Source organism: Olea europaea, unplaced genomic scaffold (genome assembly GCF_002742605.1).
Source record: "Olea europaea var. sylvestris unplaced genomic scaffold, O_europaea_v1 scaffold2255, whole genome shotgun sequence".
NCBI lineage: Eukaryota > Viridiplantae > Streptophyta > Magnoliopsida > Lamiales > Oleaceae > Olea > Olea europaea.
Window position 1 is genome coordinate 74,594 of NW_019240599.1, and position 13,071 is coordinate 87,664.

A 13,071-nucleotide genomic window follows, 5' to 3' on the forward strand; every position below is an offset into this window, starting at 1 on the left:
CAGTGATTTTAGCTTGAGGTTCAGTCTCGACCTACTTTGTGAAGTAGTCTATAGAAACAACGGCAAAACTGGCACCACTTCATCATTTAGGTAGGGGGTCTATGAGATCAATCCTCCATTTGGTGAATAGTTAGGGGCTAAAATAACACTTAGCTTCTGAGAGGGTTGCCTCTGGACCATTGCAAAGTGTTGATACTTATCGTACTTCCTTGCAAATTGCAATGCATCCTTTTTTAGCATGGGCAAATAATATCCCTATCTCAATACTTCCGTATTAAAGACCATCTTCTAGCGTGGTTGCCACATATCCCCTCAAGACTTGTTGAAGCGCATAGGTCGCTTGTTCACTACCTATGTATCGAAGCAGGGGCAAGGAGAAGCCTCGCTTGTATATAATGTCATCCTAAAAGACAAAGTGAGCGGCTCGCTTTCTAAGCTTTTGCACCTCCTCTTTGATGAATGCTACAGTTGGCTTCATCCACTGGGCAGTGTCTTTAACTTACATTATCTCTTCGACTTTAGTAACAGAGGGTCCAGGAAGGTGCTCTATTAGGACAATTGTTGGCAATTTGGAATCTTTGCTACTTGCCAGTTTTGAAAGAGTGTCGACGTGAGCATTTATGAACGCGAGATTTGTGCTAACTTGGATTCTCAAAGGCTAGCAAGAGCTTAATTACCCGTTTAAGGTAAGCTGCCATGCTTTTATCTCTGGCCTCAAAATTCCCATTATCTCCGGCTAAAACTACTAACTAAGGGTCCCTGCTGATGACCAATCATTTTACTTAAATTTTCCTAGCTAATCCGAGGCCAACTAGAAGGGCCTCATAGTCCACTACATTGTTGGTGGCCTTAAAGCCAAACCTTATTGCACAGTTGAGGTTGTGTCCTTCCAGACTGACTAAGACACTCTTGTTTAGGATCCCGTGTCCCCTAAGGAGCCATTAATAAAAATCTCCACGTGGGCGGTTCGGTAGATTCTATCTCCTTTTCCATTTCTGGAATACAAAATCTTCTAGGGCCTGTCCTTTCATTGAAGTTCTCGCTTTGAATATTATACCGAACTCGCTAAGTTCTACGGTCCATTTCAATAATCTTCCAAAAGCATCGGGTTTCTGTAGCACTTGTTTAAGAGGGAAGTTCGTTAGCACTTGTTTGGTATGCGCCTAAAAGTATGACCTCAACTTTCGAGAAGCCATTACAAGGGAGAGAGTTAGCTTCTCCATGTTCGGATAGTGAGCTTCTGCTGTAAGGAGTACTTTACTCACATAATACACGAGCAATTGGTGACCCTCCTCTCCCCTTACAAGCACTGAACTAATGGCCTCGGTAGTCAATGCCAAGCATAGCTACAGATGTTTTCCAACTTTAGGTTTGGATAGAAGAGGAGCAAGTCCTAAGTGCTTCTTTAGCACTTGCAAGGCTATTTCACATTTCTCTGTCCATTGAAACCTATTTTTCCTTTCAAAACTTTAATGAAATGGAGAAATTTATCTATTTCCTTTGAGACGAAGCGGCTCAAGGCTCCTACATGCCCAGTAAGACTCTGTACCTCATTGGGACTTTGACGTGATCTCATTTACATCAGAATTCTAATCTTCTCCGGGTTGACCTCAATGCTCCTTTGATTGACCATGTAGCCTAGAAATTTCATTAAGGCAACTTCGAAAGCACATTTGAGGGGATTAAGTCTCATTCTGTACCTCCGAAATATCTAAAATGTTTCATTGATATGCTTAACATGATATTCCATCTTCAAGCATTTTACAAGCATATAATCCACATATACCTCTATAGTCTTTCCAATGAGGTCAACAAACATCATTTTAACCAATCTTTGATATGTGGCCCTCGCATTTTTAATCCCTAAAAGGCATTATTTCGTAGCAATACAGACATCTGTTCCTTATGAAAGACGTATGCTCCTCGTCTGCGGGGGGGCATTGGGATCTGGTTGTAACTTGAGTAAGCGTCCATGAAACTTAACAGTTCATGTCCAATTGTAGAGTCAACCAGTTGATTTATTTGTGGTAGTGGGAAATTGTCTTTAGGGCATGCTTGGTTAAGATTGAAAAAGTCCACACATATCCCCCATTTTTCATTATGCTTCTTTACTAGGATGTGGTTTGATACCCACTTCGAATAAGTTGATTCTTGGATGAAGCAATTGTCAATCAACTTCTTGACCTCATCTTTAAAGGCCCCATACATTTCAAGGTTAAGGTCTCTCATTTTTTGCTGGTGAGGATGGCATTTGGATCGATCTTTTGGTGATGATAACTAGCTTTTGGATCAATACCAACCATGCCCTAATTCTTCCATGTAAAGACATAATTTTTCACAAGAAAAGTACTTCAGCTTTTCCTTTGCTATTGTTGGCAGTTTTTCTTGACCTATAAGGACCTAGAGAGGTCCTGAAGATCCGTTGTAAAGCTCTTCAGCTCTTCAATCGGAGTTGTCTTTGCCTCACTATCAATTATGCAGGGATTCAGTTCGTCAAGATAAGTCACTTCTTCAGTAACTCTCCCTTCTTCAAGGGTTGACTGAATTTCAAAAACAGTTTCTTCAGAGATGTCTATGATATCGATGTCATCCCCTTATTCAAGATCGTCATTTACATCAATGTCCATTAAAATGGCATTAACATCCTTTGGCTAAGCTTTTCTAAGGGATTTGGTGTAGCAATCTCTTGCACTTCTTTGGTTTTCCCTGATTGTGGCTATGCTTTGGGACTTTCATAGATGGATGGTGGTGGATGGATGTGATGGCCCATAGCTTGTTTAAAGCTGGTCTCCTAAGCACGCTATGATAGGCAAAGTGGTTATCCACTACCAAAAATTCCATGAAATGGGAGCCATGAATAGAATTATCCCCATCTCTATTGCTAGAGTAATTTTGTCGCTTGGAATGATGTTGTCACCAGTAAATCCGTACAAGGAAGAACTCGTTGGAGTTAGCTTATGGCCTACTTCCATCTTATGGCCAACTTCCATCATTGCTTTCACTACATATTTGTCCAAAATGTTCATTGGACAGCGTAAAATGACTTATTTTTCTATCATGGTATAAATAAAAAATGCAAAAGTGCGATAAAATATGTTTATCATTTTAAAGCACACAGACTAAATATTTTGACAAAAACATCGTCAAGGATGAGATTTATTAATTACTAAAATGTTGAAAAGAAGAATTCGATAAAAAAAAAATTAAAAATATTATAATAAGCAAAGATCGACGGCCTTAAGTGTAATTAAAACATGGTGCAACAAATAAATATTATGGTGTTTTAATCTCTTATTTTTCCCCCATTTCAACCTCTTCGAGTTGGTCATGGGAGAACTAAGATCTAATTTGCTCTATTAGATTCCAATCGAGTAAGTACAACTCATATATCCATGCTTACCCAATTTGACTTAGCCATACGTACCAAGTTGTAAGCCAAATTCTTCCTCTAGAAAAATTCTAGCTATTAACTGTATTGCTGTGTTTCAATTTTGATCTAGGGGAGTTATAAGGTTAACATTTTGATCACATTCATGGAATATGGATTTAATATACTGTTGGTTGTGACAGTAGGGTTTTGTTCAAATAAAATTTCTAGTGGACACTTTTTTTTTTTTAAGAGAAATAATTCGAAATTAAAGGGCCATACGCCTTTAAATTCAAAGGACAATTCTTTAAAACGGACAATCCATCCAACCAATGCCTTTACAACTTAGGGCCCTTAATAATGTCGATGGAAAGACCTAATTTTTCGCAGGACCACTTGCTCTTATTACATGTCGGGAAATGTGAGATTCCGTTTCAAGTACTCTATTTGTATGCGCTTGCTCCATAAATGTTGCAACACGCACCATGTTTCACCATATATAATATAATAATTAGGGTGTCAAGTGAAACAAGCTACGGATTTGAATCGAATAGTGATTGATTCATACGAATAAGCTTGTGAGCCGCTCACCCCACCAAGGGGCAAGCTCGAGGGGTGAGCCAAGCCACACTTCAGTGGAGCAAGTCGAGCTCGTCCCATTTGACACCCCCAACATGATAATATGCATATAAACCAAATTTTTTTAAATTTAAAAAATTGTGACCGCATCGTTAGGCAATACTTCATTCAGATCGCCTCCTCATGTCAATGTATAAGCGACGTGGTTAGAGATGAGACGTCTCTCTTCTTTAATTCAATAATTCAATTCAACTTAAGAGTAAGATATATGCACTATCTCGGTATCTCCCATGGCCAAAATATTGTTCACCGACTAATAATTTCATCTATGGCGGGCTTATGGAAATGACTTTGCCTAATAATCAATACTATGTTGCAGTGCGTTAAATTTTCCAACTACAATAGTGTAGTACTTTGAACGTGCATTGCCAGTCTGGTCCGAGCCTGCAGAGGGAAAAAGGGGTGCTCATATTCTTTCTAAATTCCAAGAATACTATGCAAATTTAAAATTATTGCATAACGTGGTGTGTAATTTTATATTCCACAAGTTTGATGAAAGAAAATGTAGGTTTTTTATACAGAGAAGTCCAGCCAAAGAATTGGTCTGCCAAAAGGGGTGTCTCTTCTAAGACATTTCAATAATAAACACGTGGGACTGTCCACTGTCCAGGTCATAAGGAAAATAATTTCCTTATCAATAACCACTGTTTGGGATTTTTGAATAGAAAAAAGAAAGGGAAAGGAAAGACGAAGGGGAAAAAAAGAAAAGAATTGAAGATGTTGAGAATTATAAATCCTAATTTTATACCATCTACAACAATAAAATAGCTGAAAGAAAATAGATATACAAGAACAAGCAAAATTTTAAAGAAGCTCACCTTAATGTAAGATTATGTTATTGTTCGCTACTGTATTAATGAAAAAAAGTTTACAAGAGGAGAGTGGAAACCCATTTTCTCTGACCTTTTTTTTATGATATTTAAATCCTAACGAACGACTCTTTATTTATAAGAAAAATTATAGCAAAATCAAAATTTACACTAATTTTTCTTATAAATAGGCAGTGGCTCATCCGCTTATAGACTCTATTCAGAGACAATAGTTAGACTTCATAATTTAATAGAACAATGATGTAATATACATTAGACATGCTTAACTAGATCGAATTTGCCAATACAATGGACAAGATTCAGTACGGTGTATGTATTCGCGAGGGTAATCTACACAGGCAAAGAAAAGTTCTTCCTTTCGGACCTTTCCTTTCCTTTGTTTTCCTTGGATCCAAATGCAGTAATTTCCAAGATCTACGTCCTCTACATAAATGTTCCAACCCAACACATCTTAATCGGGTCCTTGCAATCAATTGCTGTGCAGACTGTGACGTGTGACGGTTTCGCTTTGTCAAAATTTGTGCATTACGTTAACTGATAGGCAATGCTTCTTCCAGCTGAGTGCTGACTGCTGACTGCATGTCTCTTGCCATACACACAAAATAAAAGAATATTTCTTCTTTTCATCTTCATTTTGGGGTTGCATGCCATGGAGCTCAAGCCTAGTTTCGTTGCCACTCTCCTCGTCTTCCTTCTCATCCTCGATGTCACACTGTGCTTTTCAAGAGGTTTGTTCATATATCTTTCACTTACTACAACAACAAAGTAAGCATTTTTCTTGAAAATTTGAGTCAATTAACTACGTGAATAACTTTTCATCTTTCAACCTAACTTCTAATACTGTCCCTTCCACTCTGGAGTTTGGGGCTCGTTCCTCGATGATGTAGCCATACCCCTATTGGATGACCGTAACCTTTGATGCCGATGCTTGTTTGACCTTTTTCGATGAAATTCTCCGTCATTAAATCTTATCAAGTACTTCATGATCTATGTGGCCTTAAGATTCATATCATAGGATTCATAATGGTCATTAGCATACCGCAAACTTTTCTCTTTACCCGGCTTGGCACCGGTTTTGAAAAATATATACAAGCTTTTAACTTCAATTTAGAATATACGACGACGACGACAACGTTGATGCATAAATTTTTTTTTTTCCCCATTTAGAATTTGTGTGACGAGATTTGACAAAGTTTCACACGGGTTATACCCTTCTCTTTCGAGCTTGAGACTGCACTATTCATACAGAAATATCATCACCAACTTCAGTTTTTTCTAATTTTATCTTGTAAGAACTTGTGGCATTGTAGGGAAGTTGAATTTGAAAGCTGTGGATCCAGAGATTTATGAAATTGATTATAGAGGTCCAGAGACTCACACCCATGTTCCACCACCAAATCGATCCAGTGACAGGCCTAAAATACATCATCAAACAAGCATGGCACGTCGCAAATCTAAAGGATCCCGAGTTCGCAAAACTAAAGGAAATGTAAGATTGTGTAATTCTATGTTTGGTGCATAATACTAGATAATAGTGTTTGAGGTAGTCGAGTCGTACGTATATTTTGTTCTGATTTTGATGATTTGTCTTTCTATTCTTTTTCAGGGAAAGAGAATTCATGGATGATGAAGCTTTTGTGATAGAGTAAACTTGTTTGATTGAAGTAATTAATTACATCAGTTGAGTTTGTTTCTTAATTATATGTTATTATGTTTTGCTTATTGGAAGCTTTAGGGGATTGAATCCACGAATTGAAAGTCATAATTTTGTGTTCTATATATCATGTAATTGTGTATAAGTATTGGGGCTGTTTTGAGAGTGTAATTATGAATTAATCATCAATCATTAGGTATCCTTAATCATGGCTATCTTAATTATTTTTTATCAAAGAAATTATTTATCCCAACAACCTCATTTAATTTTTGTGACTGGAAATTGTCCCCAAATTTGCTAATAATTAAGTTTTGACTTCCATAAGACTTTTATGATTTCCAAAAAAGTCCCCTAGAAAGAAGAAGAAGAAGAAGAAGAAGAAGAAGAATAATAATAATAATAATAATAAGAGAAAGAAAAGAAAAGAATTAAGGGTGTGTTTGATTACATTTATTTTCCATGAAAAATTGATATTTTCCACCCAAATTCTTACTTGAAGTGTTTGATTGCTATTTTTTTTCCATGGAAAACATTTTCCAACTTTTGAAAAAATGCCTAATTTTCCTTGTTTTTAAGGAAAACATTTTCCTTAGGTAGAGGTGGTTTTTATTTTCCACAAAAGATGGAAAATATTTTCTTTTCTAGGTGATATTTTCCATGTCAATCAAACACATTCTAAGTTATAAACGGTTCAATATGCTTTCACAAACAAAATTCAGCCAATGTTTGATTTAGAGTTTGAATTAAAATCTGATTTTAATCTAAATTAAAATCAAACAATTAATACTGAAAATATCTTGAATGAGTCCCATAACTTTTCAACCACATATTTTGAAAACTTTTGTCACAATTTATTAAAAAATCTAATTTTAATCCCCCATCAAACTCTCTCTTAGCTAAAAATAATATTTTTAGTACATTTTAATAAAAGTTGATAAAAATTGTGAATACCATTAGATATATGATTAAAATAAATTGTTGATTTTAACTTAATTTTCTATTAACTTTTTTTGCTAAACCAAAAAGATGTTAAGTAATCTACCCGGATCCTTCTCTTTTAATTATTAAAAAAAAAAAAGAGGTTGAACCCCAACCTTGAGTGCCCTCACCGCCCGCCTCTAGAGTTTTGTGAGGGAGGTAAAGCGCGAGATGTGCCCTAACAGGTTAGGGAATAAGAGCTGTATGTACACTGCGCCTACAAAGAGTCAAATTTCATACAAAGTGTACGCTATAAGAATGTAGAAACCACGTCGAATTGAACAAGGTAACGAATAAATATTTTAGTATTTTACACATTGTTTTTTTAACTAGTCTTGTTTGCTCGCATTAGAAGAGCCATAATATTTCGAAGTCTTGATCCTTGAACTTATCAAATTATTTAATATCCAGATAACCCTTAAACACCAAAATATCACAACAGTGAATAATTATTACTGCATCTGGCCGGATTTTTCCATCAATGTAGCATTATTCTAATTATTAAAAGTGAAGATTTACTTCTTCAACGTCATCTGAATTAACCCACAACCTACCACCCTTATGAAACCAAAATCAGGTAAATTTTGAATTAGTAAAATTTAAGTAGAAAAATTTAATATAAATAGTAATATATCCATCGCATGGTCAAGTTGGTAGGTTGCGACGTCAAATTAATCCAATATTCTGTAATGATTTGATTAACGGTATCCTTCTTTTCAACATTAATTGTGCTAAGTAATTCACTTTTGCCCTTCATTCACTATAATAATAAGGAAAAAATTGCAATGGAGAAGTTTCCACCATGCACGGGCTATGTTATTTTTTAGGTAATATTATCGTGTCAAAATATCTATTAATTTCTCTCAATAAATCTACAAATTTGATTACTTTTTGTGTAAAGGAATGGAGAAAAGAATTATATAAATATTTTTATAGATGTTACGTAAAGAAAAGGAGAAAAGTATGAAAAATAATATAACAATTTATAACTCATATAAATTATAAAGTGATAATAAACAATATACATGATTTAATATACTCTGTGTTACGTTATATAAGGGTAAAATAGTTTTGTATAAAAAAATATATCAATTACCAACGAAAAAAGAAAATTATATTTAGAAAATTGTTGCGAAAAAATAATAAACATTAATAAAATAATTGATTTTTTTAAGGAAAAAAGACGAGTTATACGAATTTTTTAATACACACATTTGATGTACGTTTAACTATTTTTGATATTCATTTAGATCATTCGATGTATCTATTATATAGTTCTTGAAATCAACTTCGAGAGAATATAGAAGATTTATAAAGATTTGTGATAGGTTTTTTTTTTAAAATATAAAAATAAATCACCTAATGAAAAAAAAATATCAATCACCCAATAAATTTTTTTTTTGACACTGAGCATCATTATTAAAAAAAAAAAAAAAAAGCCGCTGACGGAGCAACTTCGTGCATCATGAAGCATTTGCTCCGTGATGCATGGAGCAAAATTGCTCTTGGCATTTTTATTTTATTTTTTTGGGTGTGTCAAAATTTTTTTTTCCATTACGTGATTTATTTAATTTTTTTTATAAAATCTATCATAAATCTTCTATATTCTCTTGAAACTCATTTTGAGAACTATATCATAAATACATCGAATGATCTAAATGAATATCAAAAATAGTTAAACGTACATTAAATGTGTATCTTAAAAAATGCATATAACTCGTCTTTTTTCTTAAAAAAAAATCAATTATTTTATTGATGTTTATTATTTTTTCGCGACTATAATTTTTGACGTTCCCAATAAACTTTTTAAATTTTTTTAATGTCAAAAGAGACATCATTTAAAAAAATTAAAAATTTGGATAACAAGTTAACTTTATAAATTCATCGATGATTGTATGGTAGTGGAATGCATAAATCTTCTATATTCTCTCGAAACTCATTTCGAGAAATATGTCATAGATGCAAATACAGAAAGATGCAAATATGATAAGTTTCTTGCAAGTATGATGGGTTGTAAATATGGTAAGGTGTATATACGGTAAGTTACTTGCAAATACGGTAAGCTGCATATACGGTATATTGCATATACGGTATGCTTAAAACCAGTATATAAACTACATATACGGTATGCGATAATCCTGTTTCATTAACACCACAATATTCCAACAATAAGTAGCTTTTGCAATTATAAGAGAATGAGTGATTAATATTTTTTTATCTACAGTTAAACCTCGATAAAGTAATGTTCAATAAAGTAATAATCTCGATTATATAATAATTTCTTTCGATCCCGACTTGGGCCGCCAATGGACTAAAGTAATAATCTCGCTAAATGCATTAAGTAATAAAAAAATTTGAATCCTTAAGGGTCCAATAGAAATATAAAATAATAATTATTGGATTTCATTGAGAAAAAAAAATATATAGACCAAAATCTTTCAATCAATCAACAATACCCTTACAATAATCATTCCTTTTGAAAATATGCATCTATAGTTGATTGTTTTTTCTTCCCACCTAAACCAAAATGAACCACATCCTTAACTTTTTGTAGAGCATACACAACTTTCGAAATATTTTGCTCGTGTTGTAGCAAGTAGTTGCTTAAGGTGACTATTGCTTGAAATGTCTCTTTTGACGACACATTTGGGACAACACTACTATCATCTGGTTCAGGATCATTCTTATCATCATTACTGTTCATTACCAATTGAATAATTTTTTCGTCGGTAGGTGATTCCATAACTGCATCATTCTTGTTAGGATAGTTCAAAGATATTCAACATCCATTACATTTCTATAGTGTAAATTAGAGATGAAATCATTTAATCATTGGATACCTTAATCTAATTCACCAACTTCTGGTTTGGGAACATTGTTTTCTTTTGATCGAATCTTGCAATGCCGAAAACAATTTGCAATTGTTGTTGTCTTCACTTCAAAATTCTAAGCCATGTTAGCAAAATTAATAGCATTCAAAATATTAATTTTTTAAGAATTTGGTGCTTCAACCTCAAGACCTTGTAAGATGCTAGAATAAAAATGACGACGATAATGAGCTTTGAATGCTCGAATAATCCCAGCATCACATGGTTGAATATTAGATGTTGTGTTAGGAGGTAAGAAAAATAACTCTACATTTCTCAAGCCTTCAACTACCTTTGGATGAGCTGGGCAATTGTCTACTATTAAGAGAACTTTCCTGCTATTCATTCTCTTATCAAACCAACCAACAAAATCTTGAAAAAGTAAGCTAGTCATCCAAGCTTTCTTCTTGGATCGATACTTGCAATTAAGATTGTTCATGTTTACATTTTTAAAGTATCTAGGATTTGCATACTTACCAATAATCTAAAGTGGTACTTTGTCAGATCCATCACCATTGCAACAAACAACAACAGTAATTCTCTCCTTATCTTTTTTGCGTCCTTCGAGCTGCTTGGTAACAAGTGAATGATCAGCTTCCAATCGGTAAAATAATCCAGTTTCATCCATATTGTAAATATCCTTCAACTGAAACTGGTCTAGTTTTGATCGTATTCCAGGTAAAGCATCTTCAATGTTCTCCATGATAACTGAACCACTTTCACCAAAACGTTGGTAAGATTTGATTCCATATCTTATCTTGAAACGTTCTAACCATCCACTAGAAAAGCTGAATTCTGGAATAGTTTCACCATACATTTTTTTGAAAAAACTCTTTTGCTTTTGCTTGGATAATTTCTCCAGACATGTTCACTTTATCTTGCCTTTGAAAAAACCACTTATACAAAACTTTCTCTAAATCAGGGTATTTTGCCGATTTGTGCCTTTTAACATCGCTATTTTTCATCTCATTTGACAAATATTCCAACGCCCTTTTGAGAGTGTTCGATATTTTTGATTGACTAATAGTCAAATCAAACTTTTGTTGCACCCATGATTGCATATCTTTTTTGCTAATAGTTGGATTCTCTTTCTTATGCTCACATATTGCACTCCTCATTTTATCGGTTAAAGTTGATTTGTTTACTCCTTTCAAATGATGAGAAGATATTGGAGAGGAAACAAAATATTGTATGTGCTTGGAATATGTCTTCCAAACATCTAGTTTTTATAGGTAAAGACTCAACATTTTCATTTGCTATGTACGTGAACTTAGTTTTTAGAGACATTAAGTTTCACTAAAACTTTTGAGCTTCCCTAGATTCAAATAATACTTTGATTAATGTCTTTTGATTTTTCTTACCACATACAATGTACATATTTTATATTGAAAAGCTCTCTCTAAAATAATAAATATTTATTTATCGATAAATGAATAATTTATTCATTTATCGATAAATAAATAACCTCGTTAAATGAATATTTTTTTCCGGTCCCGAGGGTATTACTTTATCGAGGTTTAACTGTATAAGTAGTTTTTACAATTATAAGTTTTTTTATTACTTTTAAATAACATGAAGTGCTTTTTTTTACTTATACGTAACTTTTTACATTCTAAATAGTGTAATCTTTTTATTAATATTTAATTTAAACTCTAAATATTTACTTAAAAATGTTGAAGTTAATATTTTTTTTTATCTATAAGTAGTTTTTACAATTATAAGATTTTTTTACTACTTTTAAATAAATTAAAGTGATTTTTTTATTTATAAGTAACTTTTTACATTTTAGAAATAAAGAATACGCTTCACACAGCGCAGAGTGTTGGGGCGAAACACTCCGCAAGTGTTGCGCTCTCGCTGTGCGGAGCCAACACTCCGCACAGCACAGAGTGTTTAAGCGAAATCATATTTGTAGGTAGCTTACCGTATATACAGCTTACAATATTTACAGCCGACCGTATTTGCAAGCTACTTATCATATTTGCACTTTACCGTATTTGTGTCTATGACATAGTTCTCAAAATAAGTTTCGAGAGAATATAGAAGATTTTTGCATTCGACTACTATACAATCATCGATGAATTTATAAAGTCAGCTTGTTATCTAAATTTTTAATTTTTTAAATGATGTCTCTTTTAATATTAAAAAAATTTAAAAGTTTATTAGGAACGTCAAAAATTATTGTCGCGAAAAAATAATAAACATTAATAAAATAATTGATTTTTTTTAAGAAAAAGACGAGTTATATGTATTTTTTAACACACACGTTTAATATACGTTTAACTATTTTCGATATTTATTTACATCATTCGATGTGTTTATAATATAGTTTCTCGAAATGAGTTTCGAGAGAATATAGAAGATTTATGATAGATTTTTATAAAAAAAATAAATAAATCACGTAATGGAAAAAAATTTGACAAAAAAAAAAAAAAACAATAGTGCTCTGTGATGCACGGAGCAAAACCAGGAGCAAAATTGCTCCTGAGCCAGGAGCAAGTCCTGGCACCCAGGAGCAATTCTGCTGCTCCGTGCATCACCGAGCAAATGCTTTGTGATGCACGGAGTTACTCCGTCGGTGGCTCTTTTTTATTTTATTTATAATAATGATGCACAGTGTCAAATTTTTTTTATTGGGCGATTGATATTTTTTTTTGACAATTTTTTTTTTCATTAGGTGATTTATTTAGTTTTTTTTTAAACCTATCGCAAATCTTTATAAATCTTCTATATTCT

At 33.2% G+C, this 13,071-nt stretch overlaps 1 pseudogene; it reads right to left on the reverse strand.

Annotated features, from left to right (window-relative positions):
* Nucleotides 1-9,935: 9,935 nt before the first annotated feature.
* Nucleotides 9,936-12,314, reverse strand: LOC111381092 (annotated as a pseudogene).
* Nucleotides 12,315-13,071: the final 757 nt, after the last annotated feature.